The following is a 13,736-nucleotide window of genomic DNA, read 5'->3' as shown; positions in this document are numbered from 1 at the left end:
ATTATTGTTCGGGGTTGTATGATATATTTGTTAATTGTTATTTGCTCGATGTAATGTGATTTATCTGCTGAAATAAATTGCGTTGGTCATTATTGATGATACGTTATTGTGAATATTAATGTATATAGTAGTATTCATATATTAATCTCGTTAACCAATATTTTTATGGTTGTGAGTTGGGTTGCGTTTGTGAGATGGGTAACTTCGGAATTTGTTCACAAGGAACTCGTGTGACTTAATGTTTGTGTATAGTAGAGTGGTATAATACTATAATGGTATACTGTGAGGCTCATTATTGGGTTGTCAAAGATTAATAATCACGATTGGGCTTTTAGTGATTATATGGAATTTTCTTGCTATAAACAAAGGTAATGCTACAGCTAAGATCTCCACTTTAGTTAATCTTAGTTAAGAATTATACATGGCTCTCGCGAAATTGTTTGTTTCCTAAGGAGCATTGAGATTGGATTTTTGGTATGTATTTGATTTGTCGCTTTCTTCGACCTTTGACTTGCGGGTGAGTAGCTTAGAGATTTACTCTAAGTGTTGAGCATGGTTCATTATTGGACCTTTTGACGATATTGAAATTGAGATAGAAATTGGTTACTGGTATTGAGTTATGGGGCCTTTGTGCCATCTTGTGTTTACGGTCTGAGTGACCATGGTTATTGAGTTATTGAGTTATTTGAGTTTGAGATCGATATTGAGATGGAAATGTTGTTTCGCGGTTTTTATCCGCCAGTTCACTCACCCCTTGTCCTTGGTCTTAGGTTCGACGATGAGAATACGATATTTGGCTACTTTTGGAGTATTATATTATAAGACGGAGTAATGAGTGAGATGGAGTAATGAGTTGAGATTGAGTTAATTATTGGGACGAGAGTGTCTATTATATTGTGGAGTAGCTTTGAGTTCGAGATTAGTTTATGGGGAGTGTTTTTATTATTCTCTGTGTTTTTTTTTTCTTTTTTACATGTTTGTGTTTCCACGCCATGACCAAAACTAAGCTGCTATATCGGGAAAGTTTCCATTTAAGGAAACTTACCATTTAAAGAAGTTTCTATTTTTAGTAACATTCTATTTTGGGAACGGGAATAGTTTACGTAATTGTTTATCATTTATTTATCTTTCAGAGGGCGAATTGTTGTGGAATATTACTGAGCACCCAACTATTTGACTGCGGTATTGAGGTAGGGAAATACACTTGACTTATTATCGTTGTTGTTGAATTGTGTTGACTTGTTTGTGTTTCATATGACCAAACTGTGAACGTGCCTTGATTCGTGGTTGTTTATTCATGTTATGATTCATATCCTGGAATGTGCTTGACTGAATTGATCGTGTTGAGTATATTATCACAACATTCGGTACCGGCATGATTCTATGATTTACCAGTTCAATGATATACATATTGTGTTGCATTAATTTCTTGAGCATTCATATGCATTGAAGATGGAGGATGTGGTGGTGCGTGACGTGGTGTGGTGATGATGTTGTGATAAGGCCCAGGCGGGTTCTGCAGGACTTGCCCTGGTGTCCTCAGCTGCGAGCTGGCAGATCGGTTACGGTCGATATATAGTCTACCGGGGATCGGTATGGCTGGGTTGTCCGGGTTATGAGATACGAGTTGAGATGGAGATGGAGGTGACGGAGGAGCATGCATATCATACTTTGTTGTTTCATTGTATTCCCTACTCAACCTCGTGGTTGACCCTGTGTATTCGTGAACACCTGCGACGATCCAAATATTGGGGAGCAGACTTGACAGGTTTATGAGATAGGATGGGAGCTTGATGGGCGTGAGACACTGGATCAGAAGACTTAGTAGCTAGATCATCATTTAGAAGACTTCACTTTTATTTATGTTAGTTCTTTGTAATTTGATGTAAATGAGGTTTGTAAAAAGTTAAGTTAAAGAAATTATGTAATTTGCCTTGGAGTTTAATTTGTTATTCACTACCTCGGGAAACCGAGATGGTAACAGTCCGGTTTATTAGGGAATGTCTTGCTAGAGGCTCCTTTATAAATCGGGGTGTTACAAAGTGGTATCAGAGAGAACGATCCTCAGGCCTAAAAACAAATGAACAAAAATAATGAACATAGGAAGAGTCAAATCAAAATGAACCCAGGCTAGTAACTGTTAGGAGCCCCCAGGATTGGAATGAGTTAGGGGCCCCCTCAAACCAAGCCACTGGCCCTTTTAGTCTAACCAGGTAACCCTTGAGTGATGCAAAGAGTGGGTAGTAACAAAATAAAGGATCAGACCTTACCTATATTATACTAACAGTTTTGCAGGAGCGGAATGAGGTAAGTAATGATGTGATACATGGTTAAAGATGAGCAATGAAAGAATATGGTTGATATTGGCATGCTGACTTATTTGAATAATTGAGTGAAATTTTAGTGTATGGATGACATGAGTTGTGAGTTATGAATTATATGATGATATGTATGCGGCTTTCTGATCCCTGAACCCTTAGGTAGAGATATAATATAATGATATGTTTAATGAGTTGATCATAGAGGCACCATAAGCTATAGCTACCTAAGAAGTTAGATGTAGGAGGGATATGACCATGATTGACTGGAATGGTTAGTAGAGCCAACCAGGCTATGTTGTTACAGGATGAAGAATCAAGTTAAGTCCTATGTGTAAAGCTAGTAGACCGAAACGGGTGTCGTGTCCGTTGATAATTGTTTCTTTGTTATTCTAAGTGTGTATATACTTCTTGTTGAATGTCTTATTCTTTGCAAGAGTTTACTGTTTTGCTTACTAGGCAAATGTGATCGAATTTTGAGATTTATGATTGTTATTATTTTACTAATTGCCTTAGCAATCCATGTCTAGTGGTATGTGGAATGTGTTGCCCTAAGCCATGAATGTTATATAGTTGTGTGTTGAAAATTTCATGCCAATTTTTACGTCTAATTATATACATTTAATTTAGTTATAAGGTTAGTATTCAATAAGTGACACCTTAGTGATTTCTAGGATATATTTTCGTATTTAAATAAGTTGTGATTGTTACGATGAGAAACTAATGCATTTTCTATACATACATGATTATTGAGTTATTTAGTTGATTTTATTTTCGGTTTCGCAATGTTTACCGTTTTCTAGATGGCAATTACATGTATATGGTGCAACGTGATTTCTATGCCTCAAATGATATGTAACATGTGTTGGAGGAAGAATGGTTGTGTGATGATGTGAAGTAATTTAAAGGAACCAAAATTTTTAATAAATTCCAGAATGTTACCTTGTTAAATGACTGTTTGCCATTTAAAATGTGTTCTCTATATGATGGTGAAAATTTTATGTGTGATAACATTCTGATTTACCTTTTCAATGCTTTTAGTTTCATGCTAATATGAATTATATTTTGAGAGAAATAAATATTTTAGTTGACAAAGTGGTCGATTATTCTTGCATGATTCTGTTTTGACCCATGGTTTTGAAAAAGAAACCATTTAAAACGTGTTTATTATTTATGCATAATTCCAACTCCACTGTTTAGAATATTCATTCACGTTTTCAAAATGATAAGCCACGTAAAATATTAACGAGTCGTTATTTAATAGTGATTTTTGCAAGTTGCCCAATTTTCTGTCTAATTGCTGTAAAGGTTTTGTTCCGACCAACTGAGTTGTAAAATTTGTTATAAATAAATTCCTTAAGCTTTGAAATTGATTCTCTTTCCTATGATTAGTTAATTCATTATATTTCCTAAAAACGATAATAGCTCGCAAAATAGCTAAGCGGTTATTTAATTATGAATTTTGAAAGTTGTTGCATGATGTTTGATTGTTGAAATTGTAAGTTATGTGAGTTTCATATAAAAGTTTAATCAAATATGAATTATGTGATGTAACCATGTAATACTCTGATATGAATTATGTAGCATGAACGGTAGGCATATGATATGAGTATGAACCTTGTTATATGATAATATAATCTTATTTGTTTCGGTGAGTATTATGTAAAGTAGTCTCAATTATACAAACGCTATTACATTGCTTGAAATTTTGCCTAGTGTCTTTCTCTAAACCTGATTTGCATAAATATGGATCTTACTTCTATGATATGATTACTGATATGAAATATTTTAATTCGTCAAGTATGAACTATGAGTTAGTTGATTGCCTACATTGATGTAAATGTGTTAATTTGGTGTCAAATCCAAGTATTTGTTACCTTGATTTTGTGTAATGTGTAGCATGAAATTGACAAGTGTGTTTTGTTGCTTGAAAAGTCGGATTCTAGTTTCCAGTATAGAGTAATTAGCTTATCAGATGATTTGTGCCTATTGTTTCAGTAATCTTCTTGAACATTAGATGTGGAATTTTATAATGGGGTTACGGGGACGTAACCATGTTTTAAGGAGGATAGGATTGTAAAATCTTGATGGTTTACGATCTGGCTAAGTGGTATGTTATGATTGGCTGACTGAGAATTGACCATGCATGGAGTCTGCTGTTTTAATTTGTTATTATTCGGTAATGTTGTGGTTCTTTAAGTGCCACATACTTCTGTCGTATGTTCAACTTTGGGGACAAAGTTTCTTAAGGGGGATAGAATATAACACTTCGCGTTTTAGAGCTTATGTATACGTACTACTTGTGTTTGTCTTATACTTGTGGATGTTTGGTTATCGTTACGGGGTGGCGAACTTCGGGACGAAGTTCATTTTAAGGTGGGAAAATTGTGATACCCCAAATATTACAGGGTATTCTTTTTAGATTTTCAGATTTTATAAAAGTATCATAAATTTTTATAAAGCCTAGTTTTATAATCTTTTGTTAGAACACACCTTAACTCTTCATCTTTCCTATTATCAAGTAAAATAAAAGATGGGTTAAACCCCACTATCCTTTGTTATGTCGGTCTCTTTTGCTATCCTAAGGTATATAACAAATTTCCCTAGTTCCGTTGCTTCCCTTTAATTAGTCGTCTCCTCTAAAATCCCATTCTATAATATACACACAAATAATCTACCGTCACCGCCACAAACTTTGGTTGATTTTCATGATCTACCACATTCATCAGCCCCATATTTGTTGGATAATTATATTGTCTTGGCATCAACGAATTGCTTCTCGTATCCATCACCTTTCTTAACTTGACTCTGATTTTGGTCTCATTGGTGAGCGATGTCGGAAACGTAAGGTAACACGATTCTACCGATCCTAATACTGTTATTATTGTTCGGGGTTGTATGATATATTTGTTAATTGTTATTTGCTCGATGTAATGTGATTTATCTGCTGAAATAAATTGCGTTGGTCATTATTGATGGTACGTTATTGTGAATATTAATGTATATAGTAGTATTCATATATTAATCTCGTTAAACCAATATTTTTATGGTTGTGAGTCTGGTTGCGTTTGTGAGATGGGTAACTTCGGAATTTGTTCACAAGGAACTCGTGTGACTTAATGTTTGTGTATAGTAGAGTGGTATAATACTATAATGGTATACTGTGAGGCTCATTATTGGGTTGTCAAAGATTAATAATCACGATTGGGCTTTTAGTGATTATATGGAATTTGCTTGCTATAAACAAAGGTAATGCTACAGATAAGATCTCCACTTTAGTTAATCTTAGTTAAGAATTATACATGGCTCTCGCAAAATTGTTTGTTTCCTAAGGAGCATTGAGATTGGATTTTTGGTATGTATTTGATTTGTCGCTTTCTTCGACCTTTGACTTGCGGGTGAGTAGCTTAGAGATTTACTCTAAGTGTTGAGCATGGTTCATTATTGGACCTTTTGACGATATTGAAATTGAGATGGAAATTGGTTACTGGTATTGAGTTATGGGGCCTTTGTGCCATCTTGTGTTTACGGTCTGAGTGACCATGGTTATTGAGTTATTGAGTTATTTGAGTTTGAGATCGATATTGAGATGGAAATGTTGTTTCGCGGTTTTTATCCACCAGTTCACTCACCCCTTGTCCTTGGTCTTAGGTTCGACGATGAGAATACGATATTTGGCTACTTTTGGAGTATTATATTATAAGACGGTGTAATGAGTGAGATGGAGTAATGAGTTGAGATTGAGTTAATTATTGGGACGAGAGTGTCTATTATATTGTGGAGTAGCTTTGAGTTCGAGATTAGTTTATGGGGAGTGTTTTTATTATTCTCTGTGTTTTTTTTTCTTTTTTACATGTATGTGTTTCCACGCCATGACCAAAACTAAGCTGCTATATCGGGAAAGTTTCCATTTAAGGAAACTTACCATTTAAAGAAGTTTCTATTTTTAGTAACTTTCTATTTTGGGAACGGGAATAGTTTAAGTAATTGTTTATCATTTATTTATCTTTCAGAGGGCGAATTGTTGTGGAATATTACTGAGCACCCAACTATTTGACTGCGGTATTGAGGTAGGGAAATACACTTGACTTATTATCGTTGTTGTTGAATTGTGTTGACTTGTTTGTGTTTCATATGACCAAACTGTGAACGTGCCTTGATTCGTGGTTGTTGATTCATGTTATGATTCATATCCTGGAATGTGCTTGACTGAATTGATCGTGTTGAGTATATTATCACAACATTCGGTACCGGCATGATTCTATGATTTACCAGTTCAATAATATACATATTGTGTTGCATTAATTTCTTGAGCATTCATATGCATTGGAGATGGAGGATGTGGTGGTGCGTGACGTGGTGTGGTGATGATGTTGTGATAAGGCCCAGGCAGGTTCTGCAGGACTTGCCCTGGTGTCCTCAGCTGCGAGCTGGCAGATCGGCTACGGTCGATATATAGTCTACCGGGGATCGGTATGGCTGGGTTGTCCGGGTTATGAGATACGAGTTGAGATGGAGATGGAGGTGACGGAGGAGCATGCATATCATACTTTGTTGTTTCATTGTAATCCCTACTCAACCTCGTGGTTGACCCTATGTATTCGTGAACACCTGCGACGATCCAAATATTGGGGAGCAGACTTGACAGGTTTATGAGATAGGATGGGAGCTTGATGGGCGTGGGACACTGGATCAGAAGACTTAGTAGCTAGATCATCATTTAGAAGACTTCACTTTTATCTATGTTAGTTCTTTGTAATTTGATGTAAATGAGGTTTGTAAAAAGTTAAGTTAAAGAAATTATGTAATTTGCCTTGGAGTTTAATTTGTTATTCACTACCTCGGGAAACCGAGATGGTAACAGTCCGGTTTATTAGGGAATGTCTTGCTAGAGGCTCCTTTATAAATCGGGGTGTTACAATATATATATATATATATATATATATATATATATATATATATATATATATATAATTACATTAGTTGCATCCATGTTTAAGTTAGACTTCGTTAGTGATAAATAAACGCGTAAGTAATAAAAAAAAAGAGTTATTAATTCGATGATTATTGGTATTCATTTATTCATCAATCGATGTTGTGTTAAAGATAATAGTTGTCTTATGTGTATTACGTGTTCTTGAGAGGTTGCAATAAATAGTTTGTTTATTCCTGTTGTTTGATATCTCGAACTTCGAGGACGAAATTAATTTTTAAGGGGGATAGAATGTGATATTATAAATATTTTGAGTTATTATTGTGACATCTTGTGATAAGATTGGTGTAGTTTATAATCGTAAATGGATAATTGTTTTATCATAAGTTGGATGGTGCTCAGTTGTGTGGATGTTTATAGATGTCGTTATAGTAGTTATGGGCAAACTTCGGGACGAAGTTCATTTTAAGGGGGGGAGAATGTAATACCCCATAATTTAATAATAATTTATGTAATTTAAATACTTAATTTATGGCATTTCTAATAATAATTACAAATAAGACGTTAATTAAAAAATAAAGTAAGCAAGCAAGTCGGGAATTGGACTTAAAGCCAATTAAGCTTTGAGCCGTGTGATATGGAGATATGGGCTGATTATATTACGCCTAGTATGATTATTGATCCATATTTGAAGCGGGATTTAATAATAATATAATAAGTGTAATAATAATAAGGTAATTCCTAATAATAATCGGAAGAAGGCAATAGTTTCCTAATTGGCCTCATATACTCTCTAAGCTTAGACTATAAATACCATGATATCTGAAAAATAAATCACAAAGAAAGAAGAAGGAGATTTAAGAGACGGAAGGAGCAATTAAGCGATAAAAGGTAAGACCGTCTTATAGTTTAATCTATCGATTTTATAACTTATATAACTCATATTTTAGACCGCCTCTAGACTAGCTAGGTCCGTGACCTTGACCGTGGGATAGCAGGGGGTAACCGAACCCACGTTGGACCACCGTTGACCGGTGGGAAGGGGGTTGTTTTGCTGGGTTTTCGTGGTGGTTTGAGAGGGGTGGTACTATGGTTTACACGAATTTAACGCCTGGCCGTGGCTTGTTCTGATTTGGACCGGGGTTGGGTTGTTTGTGAACCCCCGCAATAACGGTAAGAAAAATATAATAATAAAATGCGGAATTTTAAGAAATTTTTGAAACTTTTAAAGTTTAAAGCGCGGGTTCATTAAAATCTAAAACAAAAATAAAGAATTTGGAAATAAAGTTAAGTTTATACAAATGTGATAGTCAAAGGTGGCAAAATATATCCCTCGAATGACAAAATGATAAATGGTGAGTCTAAGCCATCCTAATAAACCGACTACTTGTCCAAAGTTTAGTTCTCGCTAGCTCACACGTCTTCCCCACGTAAGCATCTTCACGACCTCTCATTCATGGAAACATGAACTCCACAGTCAGTGGGGAGTAACTCAAGGTTCTCTCAGCCACAAAATGTTGAAACACAGATAAACAGGAACATATTAGAACATCATAAATATAACTATTTGATGCAAGCACTGAGACATGAGACTAACATTCAAAACATGCGTAGTCAATCATAGATAAGGCATATGATACATACATATGAGACAATCCAACCAAAACGTCATAAATGAGAATACAACTATAAACACGATAGAATATCATGTGTCACGGATAAACAAGAATAACATCATAATACATGTGAATGGAAATCTTAGTCATGAACTTTGAACACCAAATAACATACAATACACGAAATGGGACTACTAACATCACACATAAAGCAAAGCATCCGGCTCAGAGGCTACCTTTAAAGCATGTCAGAGACACAAATCCTTAAGTACCTTGGCTCAGCGGTTACCTTTAAAACATGTCCAAGGTACGACCTCTAAAGTATGTGGCTCAGCGGTTGCCTTTAAAACATGTCCAAATACTACAAACAAGTGCTCGACTCAGAGGTTACCTTTAAAACATGTCAGAGGCACAACATATAAAGTATCTGGCTCAGCGGTTACCTTTAAAACATGTCCAAATACTACAAACAAGTGCCCGACTCAGAGGTTACCTATAAAACAAGTCCGAGGCATAACATATAACGTATCTGGCTCAGCCGTTACCTTTAAAACATGTCCAAATACTACAAACAAGTGCCCGACTCAGAGGTCACCTTTAAAACATGTCCGAGGCACAACATATAAAGTATCTGGCTCAATGGTTATCTTTAAAACATGTCCAAATAATACAAACAAGTGCCCGACTCAGAGGTTACCTTTAAAACATGTCCAAGGCACAACATATAAAGTACCTGGGACGGGACTACTAATGTCACATTCATATTTATGGCTTGCATCTCACCATAAGTACGGATGGGAACATCAATCCCGGCGATCATACCGCAACTAGAGGGCTTATAGCTCACTTCTAGTATCCGATAGGACCAAGACTCTCACAACCGAACAATACAAGACATTATCTAGAATACGACCCCTCACAAGTAACTATTTATAATAAATATTTCATACTTGTATATTTTTAATAAATATTTCATTTCACATCTAAACATGCCAGTTAAATAAAATATAACAAGCGGTAACGAGAAATTTACGTCATGTGAAAATTTACGGAATGCAAACAAATCCAATACAAGTTACAAGATGAGCCCAACCATTAAATTGTGGTGATCCCAACAATTTAATGGTGGTGAGCCCAAAGACACCAAGAAAATGAATCCAAATAAAATAAGGAAGTGAGTCCAAGTACAATAAGAAATCGAGTCTAGATATTATAAGAATTCGGGTCCAAAATATCATAAGATTTCGGGCCAACGATTTAATGATTGGTGAGCCCAACACTAAAGCTCATAGAAACGAACAGTGAGCCGAGGAAAAAATAAGGGGGAGCACAGTTCGACAACGAGATTGACAGCCGCGTCACCAACCGTGTTATGGCCGTGTAACCACCCACCCTTGCCAACCACAGTCAGTTCCCTAGCTATAACCGTACCACCTCTCACTTTACCCTCCCCGTACCTGCACAAAGACGGTCCTAGGGACGACATAAAACAGGGCTCTGACAGTCCGAAAATCGAGTTTCCCAAGCGGTAAATATCACATAAGCAGGTGACGACTTTTACATATAAACACAGGCAGAAAAAACAGACCGAGGGGATATTTAATCCGTCCCAAAACCGGGACTTCAACTGTCAGACACGGTACACAAACAGAGGACAAGGCAGAAACTGTCAATGTACAACACAAAATCCTAGCCACCATTTTTTTCCAAACTCGAGACGGAAATAAACAAGCACAAGGCACAAATAATCTACGCAAATGTCATCCAAGAAAGTTCAGAGAAGGACGAAAAATAGGAACTGCAGTAGCACATAAGTATAACACAAGCAGTGAACCCAATATTTCCCCCCATACCCGAATCCAGTTTGAAACGGGTCCAAGGCAACCAAACAGCCGTATAAAGTGACTGATACGTGCATATTCTATACACTTTATTTGAGGTTTTGGCACGTATTTCCATGCTTAATTGGTGGCTTAAGGCTGCTATTTCTCCCGAAACGGTTTACTTTGCATTTTTTATGATTTATTGTAGGAATGCGTGGAAGTAGGCTAAATCAAGCCAAGTTCGTCCTCCGGAAGCGAGTTCGAGGAAGCTAAGAGGAAGGAGAGCCCATTCACTCACCTTGAGATGCGTGCAAGGAGTGAAGACTCAATTTGGAAGCATCAAGGAGCCACTGCACAGCATACTTGGTCGATCGACTAAGCCTTTCAGTCGATCGACCACTGGAGCTTAAGATGAAGTAAAGGGGTTCATGTTCTTATACTCCTTGAAGGATTCGGCGCGAGATTGGTATCGCTACCTCGATAGAGTAGCAGCTGGAGTCACTGATTGGACATCTTTAGCACTAGCCTTCTACAAGAAGTACTTCCCGCCTTCGAAGACTGATGCCTTGAAGAGTAAAATCACGAGTTTTCAGCAAGGAGCCGACGAAGATTTTTGTGAAGCATGGGGACGTTTCAAAAGTTTGGTCCGAGCTGTCCCTCATCATGGTTTCCAGCAATGGTATCTTTGCAATCTATTTTACAATGCTCTATATGATGATTACAAAGTCATTTTGGATGCAGCTGCTAATGGTAGGTTCCAAAATAATACCGGTCAAAGTAAAGGTTGGAACACCATTGAGGAGATGGCAGTCCATAAAGCTGAGTTTGGGAGTTCACGTGGTAAGTCACGAAAGCAAAGTGAAGACATGACTGCTGTTGTGTCACTTATAACTTCCATTTCTACCCGTCTCGAGAAACTCGAGACTTCTGAAGCTTCCAAAGGAAAAGTAGAAGTCCCTATTCAAAACTCAGATGAGATCGAGAAGTTAAGAGATATGGTCCAACTCCTTTTGGTTCAAGTGGCGAATATGGAAGCAGCCGGGATTGAGTCCTCACAGAATTTTGTGAAACAATTGGAGAATATGGAGGCTTAGCAAGCCGCTAATTCTTCAATTAAATGTGAAGGGCCGGTTGAGACGATCAATGCCATAAATCTAAGAAGTGGCCTTTCTTATGAAAGTCCCGATAAGCAAAAGGAAGACTCGGGAAATGATGAAGAAGCTCGTTTGAATTCTGATGCAAAAACGAGTCTGAATGCCAGTAATTCAAGTCGATCGACCAACACTCCCTGTCGATCGACTGAATTGTCAGACAAAATAGTTTCTGGTCAGAAACTATTCACTCCTTGCACATCCAGTCGATCGACCAACAAAGATCGATCGATCGATCAAATACCGATGACGTTAATTCTGGTCGAACTGTTCACTCCACTCACTTGGTCGATCGACTACCCATATATCGATCGATCGATGGATCTCAGAGCGGAGGATGCAAATCCGTCAACTAGTTTGCAAGATCCATCACTCATTGATGATTTGACGGGGGTTTTAAACCTACGGAAGCCGAAGGTTACTGATCCTACGGCCAGTGTTGCAGTCCCATATCCGGAGCGTTTGAAGGCTACCAAGTTGGAGCGTAAGTTTGGTAAGTTTCTGGAAATGGTCCAGAATCTCGAGGTAACAGTTCCTTTCACTAATTTAATTACCCAGGTACCCTCTTACGCTAAATTTATGAAAGATATTTTGAATCGTAAGAGAAATTTTCGTGATGATGGTAATGTTGCGTTTGTGGAGGAATGTAATGTTCTTTCACAAGTTAATGTGCCACCTAAATTAAAGGACCCGGGTAGTTTTTCAATTCCTTGCACTATAGGTAACCACGTAATTGGAAAGGCCCTTTGTGACTTAGGGGCCAGCGTTAGTGTCATGCCGTATTCTGTTTGCGAAAGGTTAAACATTGGTAGACTTAAGGTGACCGATATTACCGTTCAAATGGCAAATAGATCGACTCAGAGACCTATAGGTGTTCTAGAGGATGTACCCGTTCGAGTGGGTAAGTTTTTTATTCCTGTCGATTTCGTTGTTTTGGACATTCGAGAGGATAGTCGGATACCTATCATTTTAGGACCGTTCTTACATACATTTGGGTTTGTGATAGATGTCAAACGAGGAACCATCACCTTAGAGGTAGGGGATGACACCATTGAGTTGATCTTGCTCACAAGGCAATGAACCTTCGATAAGGATACGTGTTATTCTATTGATGTTGTTGACAGGATTGTTACTTGTAATTGGAGGGAATCCTTAGCCAAGGATCCCTTAGCGATCTAACTCATTCGGATGAGTGTGCGGGTATCTGATGGAGAATCTTTGAGGAGCCGGATGCTTTGGTTGCCTCAATGGAGTGCTACGAGCTCAATGAAGAAGAAGATGAGATGCTTTTGAGCACGGCCAACGATAACTTGGTGAACACTTGCTACACCATTGAAGCTGATTCTGTCTATCTTTGTAGAGGTAAAGGTGCGGAGCGTAAGCCACTTCCCCTAATCTTAAGTATGTTTTTCTAGATGATACGGAGCAATACCCAGCTATTGTTAGCTCTAAGCTTAACGATGACCGGTACTGTCTGCTTTGATGTGTGTACTTAAGAAAAACAGGGAAGGCTTTGGGTTACTCTTTGGATGACATTAAGGGCATCGGCCCTGATGTTTGTATGCATAGGATAGAGCTGGAAGAGGGTCACAAGCCTTACGAGATGGGGTCAACGCAAGTTGAACCCGAAGATGCGAGGAAGTTGTCATGGCGAGGTGATGAAACTACTTGATGCGGGTATTATTTGTACAGTTGGCAACTCCAAGTGGGTTAGTGATTCAGGTGGTCCCGAAGAAAGGAGGGACTACCGTGGTTAAAAATGATAAAAATGAATTAATACCAACTCGAGTAGTGACAGGGTGGCGGATGTGCATTGATTATAGACAGTTAAATGCCGCCACTAAGAAAGACCATTTCCCCCTCCCTTTTGTTGACCAAATGACTGAAAGACTTGC

The 13,736-nt window shown here is 37.6% G+C and overlaps 1 non-coding gene across 1 annotated transcript; it reads right to left on the bottom strand.

Moving 5' to 3' along the window:
• Positions 1–11,251: 11,251 nt before the first annotated feature.
• Positions 11,252–11,360, bottom strand: LOC141636067 (small nucleolar RNA R71). Its single transcript, XR_012540705.1, has one exon. It is a non-coding gene; the product is annotated as a small nucleolar RNA R71 (small nucleolar RNA).
• Positions 11,361–13,736: the final 2,376 nt, after the last annotated feature.

Source organism: Silene latifolia, chromosome Y (genome assembly GCF_048544455.1).
Source record: "Silene latifolia isolate original U9 population chromosome Y, ASM4854445v1, whole genome shotgun sequence".
NCBI classification, from domain to species: domain Eukaryota; kingdom Viridiplantae; phylum Streptophyta; class Magnoliopsida; order Caryophyllales; family Caryophyllaceae; genus Silene; species Silene latifolia.
Note: the sequence above shows the minus strand (reverse complement) of the source record. Positions and strands in the feature narration are given on the sequence as shown.